The sequence below is a fragment of the Cherax quadricarinatus genome, chromosome 32 (assembly GCF_038502225.1).
Source record: "Cherax quadricarinatus isolate ZL_2023a chromosome 32, ASM3850222v1, whole genome shotgun sequence".
Taxonomy (NCBI): Eukaryota; Metazoa; Arthropoda; class Malacostraca; order Decapoda; family Parastacidae; genus Cherax; species Cherax quadricarinatus.
The window spans coordinates 7,816,664-7,828,898 of record NC_091323.1 but is presented as its reverse complement, the minus strand read 5'-3'; the positions used below and the strand labels follow the sequence as shown (position 1 = coordinate 7,828,898).

The 12,235-nt window shown below is 43.6% G+C and overlaps 1 long non-coding RNA gene across 1 annotated transcript in view; it reads right to left on the bottom strand.

Annotated features, from left to right (window-relative positions):
* LOC128690189 (uncharacterized) overlaps positions 1–9,963 on the bottom strand; it is a 266,589-nt gene extending 256,626 nt beyond the window's left edge. Inside the window, exon 1 of the long non-coding RNA XR_011392679.1 lies at positions 9,727–9,963. This is a non-coding gene — a long non-coding RNA (uncharacterized lncRNA). The remainder of the gene's footprint in view (positions 1–9,726) is intronic.
* Positions 9,964–12,235: the final 2,272 nt, after the last annotated feature.

The window sequence follows — 12,235 nt, the reverse complement described above, 5'->3', positions numbered from 1 at the left end:
TTGACAAATTTTTCCCAGTCGGTTTGCCGCAGCTCTGTCATACGCTCTCTGGCAGCAGCAAGGGCAGTTTGGAAGAGCCTCAGCATTCCAGGGGTACGATGTTTTCTATAGGCTAGGCCTAGTCTGCGAGCAGTACGTTTCAGTGTACGAAGTTTAGAATCATTGTAATAAGTATGGTTTTTGAAGGAGGTATGATTATTACGGAAGTTTGTTGGGTTTAGAGTACCAAGAGGTTGCAGTGGCGGCTCTAAGTAGTTCTGAATACTGCTCACAAGATCATTGTTAAAGGTCTCTACAGAGGAACACTCATAGGAATTATACCAGTCAGTCACATGTGCAACAAAGTCATCATGCTGATCTGTGGGAACATTAAAACGTTTCCGTTTGAATATCCCACCAGGAAGGATAGTATTACCAATATCTAGAGAGGTTAGCCTAGGGAAATGATCAGACGCTATATCTGTTACAATGGAAGACTCACAACTGGCAGAAGTAATGTTGAAGCCCAGGCACAGATCAAGGACGCCTCCATAGATATGTGTGGGTTCAAGGTCACCTACAATTTGGACATTATCGTGACTGTTTAAGAGTGACAACAGTTGATTGCCATTACGATTACCAAACTGTGAGTTTCCAATGCTTTTGTGTCTCGCATTGTAATCGCCAATAATAAGAGTAGGCTCAGAATGAGCACAAGTTGGGAGCTCCAAGTAATTAAATTTATCAGCAGGAGCATACAAGTTAAATATGTTGAGAGCAGAGTTCCCTATATAAATCCTAACACCGTGATATTGTAGCCCCTCTGTTTTCTTGTGTGCAAGAAGTTGATGGGGAAGTGATTTTTTAATATATAGAACACAAGAGTTAGTAGATTTGAGGTTATATGCAACAAATGATGGTAATTTAGGGGGTTGGGATTTTTCAGGGACTCTGCACTCTTGTAGACACACAACATCAATGGGTTCGGTGGTTACTTTATGATGAAGTTCAGGAAGCCTTTTTCTAAGTGATGCAATATTCCAGCTTAATATAGAAAGTTTATACGAGTTTTGATCCATTATAGTAGTCCTGGGATCATCTTGAGTTTCTCAGCATAATGAAAAAATTGTTCATATAAATAGCAGACCTTATCAATGTCAACAGTGCTACCCTTGTCCATGAGTTTTGCAAGTGCACCTCCAGTTGTAAGGCCTCGTGGGAGTCTTCGTAAACCCAGAGCATGACGCTGTTTATGTGTGAATGTATGATAGGTGACACCACCACCACTCACATTCCCTCCTCCGCTAACATTACACGCAACACTACAACTGTCATCACCAGCGCCACTACCAACATTGTGTTCATTACATTTGTCAACAGTATTGTATTCAACATTAATGTCTATGTGACTAACCTCATCACACTCTGCACCACCACTTATATTATGCTCATCACTATTACTAACATTATAGACACCACCACTCTCATCACACTCTTCACCACCACTTAAATTATGCTCATCACTATTACTAACATTATAGACACCACCGCTCTCATCACACTCTTCACCACCACTTAAATTATGCTCATCACTATTACTAACATTATAGACACCATAGCCCTCATCACACTCTTCACCACCACTTATATTACGGTCATCACTATTACTAACATCATTGACACCATAGCCTTCGTTATGATGCTCACTACAGTTATCAACACAAGTATTATATTCGTCATTACTGTGATTAAGAACACCACCACCACCTTGTTCAGCAGCCTTACACTTGCTTTCACAAATTGTGACAATCTTGTTATTGGTACACTCTACACATCTTTCCTTGTGTTGTTCAAGTTGTTGTTTCAGGAGTAACTGTTGTGTTTCCAGTATTTTTATGCGCGACATCAGGTTGTATACCACAGGAGCAAGACTTGGAACATCTGGAGACGTGAAGTCCCGGTCAGCTGAGCTATTTGGCTGACTGTCAGCTGACTCAGCTAGGCTGGTATTGACAGCCGATGTGATGGGGGTCTGTTGACGTGCTCAATGCTGCAAACTCGACACCAAATAGAGGATTTAGAACCATCAGTGTACATACACTGTGATGGAATGAGAATGAGACCATAAGTGATTAAGAAAAAGAGAGCGAGAAGCTACTGTAGGGATTTGGGCTTTCGCGCATGGCAGTGGGGAAGAACAGACACGAACTGTCGGAACCTCCCAAGGTGGGAGGGAAAAGTTAGAAACTAAATGAACATATGAGGGGGGGCAATTGAAGAGAAGAAAAGAGCGAGCAAAGACGAAGAGAAAAGGGACAGAATAAACAGGGGCGACGAACAAATGATGGACCTCTGCTAACATCTGTTACTATCCTATATGTAGAAGGATCGTGAAGGTCATGAGAGTGGACAAAATAGCGGAGGCAATGAGCATCATGATGATCGTTCAAGGATAGAACATTCGCTTCTGCATATAGGCTCTCGACAGTGGTGGTCACAGTGGTGCCTATGCTAACCTTCCTGTGGTGTAGAAATATACCTAGTTGGACGAATCTTATTGTGGCTAGCTGGTCCAGTGGCTAACGCGATGGTCTGGAGTTTTGAGACTCTCTGATCGTAGGTTCTATCCCCGCCCGTGGTATGGCTTATAGGAGATGTCGGTTGCAGAGGGAAAAACTTAGTCCATTGTGTACTCTGAAATGTAGTGTGTATGGGAGAGTGCCATGCTGGTCTTTTCTGGGAAGAGTGAGAGGTAATCTAAGTAGGATCGTGGTCGTTTAGGTGTGCGACCAGAAGTGGTCCGTCTTGAGATGGGTGGGCAATCTGAAAATCGTTGCACTGTGAAGGGAGAAGCCATAAGCATGGTCAAAGACGTGCAGAGGTCGGATGTATCAAAGGAGTCAGGCGAAACCTAGGTACCAGGAGCAGGCGATGGAACTCTTCCACCAGAAGGTACAGAGGCATTAGAAAGGTCCGAAGAATGGTCCAATAACATGGTGCAGCAGCAGAAAGTGGCCCAAGAGGGGCAATTTCATCAATTTGGGACTCTTGCAGCCACTTTTTTCTTTTTGTTTTTCAGAGAAAAGAAAAAAGAAAAGAAAAAAAAGGAAAAAAAGGGAAGCTTGGAGGAATAACTCCTAGGAGGAGAAAAAGGGTCGTAAATTCCCCTTCCACGCCCAAAAGGACCTCAGTGCTGCCAGTAGTTCAGATGGGGTATGGAACTCATGCCATACCCTACCCTTCATGCCAGTAAACCAGCAGTCTGGGATAGCAACCTCACATCTACTGAGCCACCTCAGTGAACAAAAGAGAGGGCAGTCAGATACTCGCTACAGAGCATACCTCCTTTGGCCATCACCTCCCGGAATTCAGCAGGCAACCTCCAGAGATACACCCATCACCGGAAAGACACTCAAAGCCTTCCCCCTGGAAGATCGGAGAGGGGTCAGGACCTTCTCAGGTGATCCAGATTCCATGGCAAACTACACCACTGCCAAGGACCTCAGCAGAATGGGATGGACCAATGTACCCTTCCCCCTACCTAGGAACTAGAATGCCTGAGGGGAGGACCCCAAAGGCTGAAAACAGGAAAGGGAGAGGGGAGGGATGGGAAAAGGAGGAGAAACGGGAAAAGAGGTATGGGGAGAAAGGAAGGTAATTAGGTTCAGTTGGAGGAAGAAGACTAAAAGGTCCAATTCCTCTGACCAAAAATCTCTTTACCCTGACAAGGAGCCCCCTTCCTTAAAGAGGAGGAGGGGAGAAACTGTTTTGGATTTCTAAATAGGTACCGAAGACTTTATCGACTAAGAGTTCTAACAATTTACAAACAGCACTGATAATAGTGACGGATCTACAGTGAGAAATCTTGTCTTGTGGTACCTGGGGCAAAACATCTTTGGACCATACCTTATTGGAAAGGTCTAAGAGGAAGACAAATATTGTGGGATGTAAGTGCTGCACCATATGAGCATCTCTGTCATTAAGTTCATCTGCCATAGATCGGCATTCAGCAATGATGCAAGTTCCCAAAACATGAAAGGGACATTGTACGAGTCATTATTACGAGATATAAAGTTCAGTGGGGTGGTGTTCGACTTGGGTTCAGGTTGAAGAAAAGAGAGAAGGGAGGGAGGGGAAGTTAATGTAGTCTTTGGAAAAACAGAAAGTGATTGCCAGTTGCTTTCGTGACTTGAGAGGGTCTTCTATTTTTTCACCGAGAATGGTAAGAATGGGAGCAGGGTTAGCTATATACTTCTCTGCTAACTTTCGTACTTTTTTACTGCTGCACACATAGATCGAGGTATGTATGGTGGATGTGTAACCTCATCTCCTAGGAAAATGATAGGATGGATAATGAGAACCTTCAAAACTAGGGACACCAAGCCCATGATGATTCTCTTCAAATCGCTTGTGCTCTCTAGGCTGGAATACTGCTGTACACTAACTGCTCCCTTCAAGGCTGGCGACATTGCAGACCTGGAGAGTGTACAAAGAACTTTCATGGCACACATAAGCACGATAAGGCACCTAAATTACTGGGAACGGTTGAAGGTCCTTGATCTGCATTCCCTGGGATGCAGGCGAGAGATACATGATAATATACACTTGGAAGGTCCTGGAGGGACTGGTAGCAAACCTGCACACGAAAATCACTCCCTATGAAAGCAAAAGACTCGGCAGGAGATGCAACATTCCCCGATGAAAAGCAGGAATGCCACGAGTACACTGAGAGACAACACAATAAGTGTCCGGGGCCCAAGACTGTTCAACTCTCTCCCAGCATACATAAGGGGGATTACCAATAGACCCCTGGCTGTCTTTAAGAAGGTACTGGAGAGGCACCTAAAGTCAGTACCTGACCAACCGGACTGTGGTTCGTACGTCAGCTTGTGTGCGGCCAGCAGTAACAGCCTGGTTGATCAGACCCTGATAAACCATGAGGCCTGGTCTCAGACCGAGCCGCGGGGGCGTTGACCCCCGAAACCCTCTCCAGGTAAACTCTCCAGGTCAATATCAACAAGCTCCGTTAACTGTCCGTACCACGTGGTGTGTGAGTGCGCTGTCTCTCGTTGTACTTTACGAAATGGTCTATGGTAGCAGCTTGTTTCAGTTGAACTACATCAGTGCAGGCAGGAGCGCCATCAAATGTTTACCCGAGGTCAAGGGGATGGCGAACTTAGCTGCAGAGTAATGAAGAAATGTAACAGCTCGTCTGCAGATTAAATAAGAGGGCCAATTAAAGAAGTGTCTAGTGTACAATTTGTGCGTTCGAACTGCCATCGAGATCGGAGAGTGGGGGAGTTTACCTGGAGTTTACCTGGAGTTTACCTGGAGAGAGTTCCGGGGGTCAACGCCCCCGGGGCCCGGTCTGTGACCAGGCCTCCTGGTGGATCAGAGCCTGATCAACCAGGCTGTTGCTGCTGGCTGCACGCAAACCAACGTACGAGCCACAGCCCGGCTGGTCAGGAACCGACTTTAGGTGCTTGTCCAGTGCCAGCTTGAAGACTGCCAGGGGTCTGTTGGAAATCCCCCTTATGTATGCTGGGAGGCAGTTGAACAGTCTCGGGCCCCTGACACTTATTGTATGGTCTCTTAACGTGCTAGTGACACCCCTGCTTTTCATTGGGGGGATGGTGCATCGTCTGCCAAGTCTTTTGCTTTCGTAGTGAGTGATTTTCGTGTGCAAGTTCGGTACTAGTCCCTCTAGGATTTTCCAGGTGTATATAATCATGTATCTCTCCCGCCTGCGTTCCAGGGAATACAGGTTTAGGAACCTCAAGCGCTCCCAGTAATTGAGGTGTTTTATCTCCGTTATGCGCACCGTGAAGGTTCTCTGTACATTTTCTAGGTCAGCAATTTCACCTGCCTTGAAAGGTGCTGTTAGTGTGCAGCAATATTCCAGCCTAGATAGAACAAGTGACCTGAAGAGTGTCATCATGGGCTTGGCCTCCCTAGTTTTGAAGGTTCTCATTATCCATCCTGTCATTTTTCTAGCAGATGCGATTGATACAATGTTATGGTCCTTGAAGGTGAGATCCTCCGACATGATCACTCCCAGGTCTTTGACGTTGGTGTTTCGCTCTATTTTGTGGCCAGAATTTGTTTTGTACTCTGATGAAGATTTAATTTCCTCGTGTTTACCATATCTGAGTAATTGAAATTTCTCATCGTTGAACTTCATATTGTTTTCTGCAGCCCACTGAAAGATTTGGTTGATGTCCGCCTGGAGCCTTGCAGTGTCTGCAATGGAAGACACTGTCATGCAGATTCGGGTGTCATCTGCAAAGGAAGACACGGTGCTGTGGCTGACATCCTTGTCTATGTCGGATATGAGGATGAGGAACAAGATGGGAGCGAGTACTGTGCCTTGTGGAACAGAGCTTTTCACCGTAGCTGCCTCGGACTTTACTCTGTTGACGACTACTCTCTGTGTTCTGTTAGTGAGGAAATTATAGATCCATCGACCGACTTTTCCTGTTATTCCTTTAGCACGCATTTTGTGCGCTATTACGCCATGGTCACACTTGTCGAAGGCTTTTGCAAAGTCTGTATATATTACATCTGCATTCTTTTTGTCTTCTAGTGCATTTAGGACCTTGTCGTAGTGATCCAATAGTTGAGACAGACAGGAGCGACCTGTTCTAAACCCATGTTGCCCTGGGTTGTGTAACTGATGGGTTTCTAGATGGGTGGTGATCTTGCTTCTTAGGACCCTTTCAAAGATTTTTATGATATGGGATGTTAGTGCTATTGGTCTGTAGTTCTTTGCTGTTGCTTTACTGCCCCCTTTGTGGAGTGGGGCTATGTCTGTTGTTTTTAGTAACTGTGGGACGACCCCCGTGTCCATGCTCCCTCTCCATAGGATGGAAAAGGCTCGTGATAGGGGCTTCTTGCAGTTCTTGATGAACACGGAGTTCCATGAGTCTGGCCCTGGGGCAGAGTGCATGGGCATGTCATTTATCGCCTGTTCGAAGTCATTTGGCGTCAGGATAACATCGGATAGGCTTGTGTTAATCAAATTTTGTGGCTCTCTCATAAAAAATTCATTTTGATCTTCGACTCTCAGTCTGGTTAGCGGCTTGCTAAAAACTGAGTCATATTGGGACTTGAGTAGCTCACTCATTTCCTTGCTGTCATCTGTGTAGGACCCATCTTGTTTAAGTAGGGGCCCAATACTGGACGTTGTTCTCGACTTTGATTTGGCATAGGAGAAGAAATACTTTGGGTTTCTTTCGATTTCATTTATGGCTTTTAGTTCTTCCCGCGATTCCTGACTCCTAAAGGATTCCTTTAGCTTAAGTTCGATGCTTGCTATTTCTCTGACCAGTGTCTCCCTACGCATTTCAGATATATTGACCTCTTTTAGCCGCTCTGTTATTCTTTTCCGTCGCCTGTAAAGGGAGCGCCTGTCTCTTTCTATTTTACATCTACTCCTCCTTTTTCTTAGAGGAATAAGCCTTGTGCATACATCGAGTGCCACCAAGTTAATCTGTTCTAGGCATAAGTTGGGGTCTGTGTTGCTTAGTATATCTTCCCAGCTTATATCGGTTAGGACTTGGTTTACTTGGTCCCACTTTATGTTTTTGTTATTGAAGTTGAATTTGGTGAATGCTCCCTCGTGACTAGTCTCATTATGTCGGTCTGGGGCTCCACGCATACATGTCTGAACCTCAGTTATGTTGTGATCTGAGTATATTGTTTTTGATATGGTGACATTTCTTATCAGATCATCATTGTTAGTGAAGATGAGGTCTAGTGTATTCTCCAGTCTAGTAGGCTCTATTATTTGCTGGTTTAAATTGAATTTTGTGCAGAGATTTAAAAGCTCGTGTGAGTGTGAGTTTTCATCAGAGCTGCCTCCTGGTGTTATTACTGCAACAATATTATTTGCTATATTCCTCCATTTTAGGTGCCTTAAGTTGAAATCCCCCAGGAGCAAGATGTTGGGTGCAGGAGCTGGAAGATTTTCCAGACAGTGGTCAATTTTTAACAGCTGTTCCTGGAATTGCTGGGATGTTGCATCCGGAGGCTTGTAGACTACCACAATGACTAGGTTTTGGTTCTCGACCTTTACTGCTAAAACTTCCACTACATCATTTGAGGCATTAAGCAGTTCTGTGCAAACAAGTGACTCTGCAATGTACAGGCCAACCCATCCCCCCCCCCCTTTTGCCTGTTCACTCTGTCACATCTGTATAGGTTGTAACCTGGGATCCATATTTCGTTGTCCAAGTGATCCTTATGTGGGTCTCAGTGAAAGCCGCGAACATTGCCTTTGCCTCTGCAAGCAGTCCACGGATGAAAGGTATTTTGTTGTTTGTTGCTGGCTTTAGACCCTGTATATTTGCAAAGAAGAATGTCATCGGACTGGTGATATTGTTGGTACTGGGGGGGGAGGATTTTTTTTCCAGCATTAGTATCTGTATCTGTTGGTTTGGAGTGGAGGCCATCGACTGTGGTTCCACTCCAGGAATGACTGGATTTGGTGTACGATTTCTGCCATTTCCTTCCAGTTTTTTTTTCCTTCCTGGCATTAAAAAACCTCTCCCTCTTGAGTGGCTGTGGCTACCCAGGTTTTCCCATGGCCTGGATGTTTTGTATCTTTTTGTCCCCTTTAGATGGATTAAGTTATAGCACAGTCTTTCCTGTACTGAAGAGGTACACATTTCAGGGTGAAAAAGCTTACAGGAAGGGAGTTTGCATTTTCCTGTTGTCATATGGGCATGGCATTTTCTAGGGTGGTTATAGTTGCACGTCCCATCTGTTTTTTCCAGATTTCCCATGCCTGCAGATACCAAGTGCATAGTATGTGCACAGGCTTGGTTTCCGTTTGCCTTGGGTTTCTGTGACTGTATTCCCTGTTGGTGCATGTTTCCCTGTCTTGCTCCTATCCTCCCTAGCACCAACAATGGAGCTCCCACCAGTTGTTTTTGGTAATATATCCTCACTATTGCTAGTGGAGTCCTCTTGTTTGCTATTTCCTGCGGTATTTCTAGTTTGCAATATTGGTTTTATCTTATCTTTGACTACACTTGTTTCCCTACTACGGCTCCTGTCCCCTATGAGGTCATTTATATGTATTCCTTCCTGCATATAATTCCCGACTACCTGGACAAAATCTCCAGCTTCACCATTACTGTCTCCCAGGACAGCATCTCCAGCTTCACCATTACTGTCTCCCAGGACAGCATCTCCAGCTTCACCATTACTGTCTCCCAGGACAGCACCTCCAGCTTCACCATTACTGTCTCCCAGGACAGCACTATCAGCCCCACATTTACTGACTACCAGGACATCACCTCCAGCCTTACAGTTTCTGACTACATGGCCAGTACCATTCAGCCCAGACTTTTTATGTTCCCATCTGTTGTAGAAAGCTTCCAGGTTTTCTATGAAAGCAGCTTTGATGTTATCCTCTTTTAATACCCTTGTGATTTCAGTCCACAGATTTATCTCATTTGGGCATACCCAAAAACACTTCCCTGTTTTAATACTGCTTGTAGCTAGTTCTTGGATATCTGCACAAGGGGCATGACACCAATTTCCACAAAAATGACAATTTATCCATGTGGAAGCCCGTTTGTTTGATTGACCACAGACTACACAGAGCTTCATAATGATTTGAATGGTTGATTTACTGTAATTCTACTAGTAACCTCTTGAATATTCTATTAATAACCTCCTTAAATGAAGCTCTAGCTATTTGTATTTCTGTTTCTAACTGTACTTGTATATTGGACAGCTTACCGTGTACGTTCCTGATTTATATTTATTGTTTGTGTTTGATGAGGGCGCCTACAACCCCATCTGTTTACAGTCTGCTTTATTGTCCAACGAATCCGTTTGAAACCAGTCAAGGGTTCGGACCAGTCAAGGGTTCGGACCAGTCAAGGGTTTGGACCAGTCAAGGGTTCAGACCAGTCGATCTGATCTGATCAGTGGGTCACTTATTTAAAACATACTGATCGGTGATTTGAGCTAACACATGAAGGATCTACTGGAAATTATCTACCCGAGTAATATGTGATTTGACTGATACAAAAGTATAACTTGCGTGTTGAAGAAACCGGTGACTGCTGGCAACTCCTACAATGACGAACGGTCGAGCCTCAACCCTTGTTTATCAATCGCTGTATCTAGCTTTTCTATTTTTTTTTCGTCTCCACCACAATAAATGCTATATTATCACTATAGTTGACTGGTGGAAATTTGGAGGAAGGACGCTTTTTCTGTAGTAATAATTACTTCTCGTTGTGTATATTGCGACCACTGGTAACTACAGGTTATATGAAATTCACAGTATACGTCTGGTATTTCAAGAAAAAAGAAACTAATGAAAGTCACTCCACTCCACTAAGTACCATTATAATACTGGTTAGTTGCTACTACAACACTGTATTCTGCTATTCACTGGTATCCCTAGATTATATGCGAGTACACTAGCAGGCCAGGAAGATTATTAAAACAGCTGGGGGAGGTGTAAGAACTAGAATATTATTATTATTATTATTATTATTATTATTATTATTATTATTATTATTATTATTATTATTATTATTATTATTATTATCAAAAATAAGGGTTAAACACACTAGGAGTCAAGAACAAGAATAAAAATAGAGAAATAATTGCCGTTGTGTTGATCATTTCTCATCATCCAGTCGGATTTTAGTGTTATTGCAAGCCAACAAGAACACCAGGAGTCATACACCCCCAGTTGTCACTCTTGGATCCGCAGGCAACCTCCAGTAGTACCTTCTTCATCAGACAACCTGCCAGATAGCTACCAGATACCTTACAGGAAGGTCCTACCAATGAATGTTATATCAGAAAAGAACAGACAGTGATTCCTTTTCCTTCTGTTCAGGAGCTGGACTTCACAGACGAGAAAATATGTCCACAAGTGAACCAGAAGGAGAGGGAGGATTAGAGGTTATTCAGATTTTTGATCCAAGGAAGCAGATAGATCTAATTCCTCTTTGCCGTGGCAAGGGAGCTCTTAAAGAGGGGGGATCCTCTTCATAGGAAACACTCTGCAACTGAATTCACATTTCTTAAATCACCTTACATAAAAATAATTTTTTTATAGTATACTTTTACTCTACGAAGTATTATCTTCATCATTTTTTTATTTTGTATCTTTTATATTGCGTCTCGGTAAGTCTGTTAGTCTTACATTGGTGTTTATTACTGAACTATCAGATATTAACGGGGGAAAAATTGATAAATGTTCCTTTAAGTTTCATTATATGAATGATTATACCTGACCAACCAGCAGATGGGCAGGTCAGGTGCAACAGTTACATACTGGTCTTACTGGGTTCTGTACGCACTAAGGTATATACACCAAGGTGTCTATACACGGTTTATTTTAATCCATGTTTTTGTGACTGAAGTGTTCTTGATTAGTGTGCAGGTGGCCCGTGGCCTGGGGCACGGTTAGTGTCCGGGTTCGATTCCCGGCAAGGGTAGAAATATTGGTCGTGCTTCCTTAGATCGGTTGTCTACGCTCCCCATCAGTAAAATGAGTACCCGGGAGTTAGTCGACTGGCGTGAGTCGCATCCTGGGACAAATGTGACCTAATTTGCCGAAATGCTCAGCATAACAAGCGACTTTCTGTATAGTAGTATGTCAGTGATGTCAGCTAGGACTGTATACCTTGTACATGTACTTGTAAAATTGAAGACATTATTAATGTCTCGTGTAGTGATAAGTCTCAGCCTCACCTGTCCTCTGGGTATTGGTTCTTATAAATTTACTGTGTATATTGCTTATATACCCTCTTTATTTTCCGGTCTTATTTATAACTAGCCATGCATGTGAGGCCCGAGATACGGTAACCAGATCCCCAGACAAGACTGCATTTGACGGTGTCATTACCACTCAGCTCGTGACAAGGATAATGTAGCCAGTCTCGCCACTCATTCACGTCGCTTCATTTCTCTTTTAACGTTTTGTTCATGTTTAGTTTATTATCAAGCAAAATTAAATAATTTTATAGAACGAACGTTCTTTGATATATTCATTCTTATATTCATGGGGAAGGGAGGGGCGGCGCTAAACCCACAAGGATCATACAGCGCCTGGGGGGAATAGGAGATAATGAAGCTCATTCCACTGTTAAGTCCAATTCCTTGGATCAAAAGCCCATCACCAGCGTCAAGGAATCTACCTGGAGGTGGTTTATTAACAATGGTAAATGCAACACTAGTTGGCCTACCATTGTATTATAAAAGTATTATTAATTTAATTGAT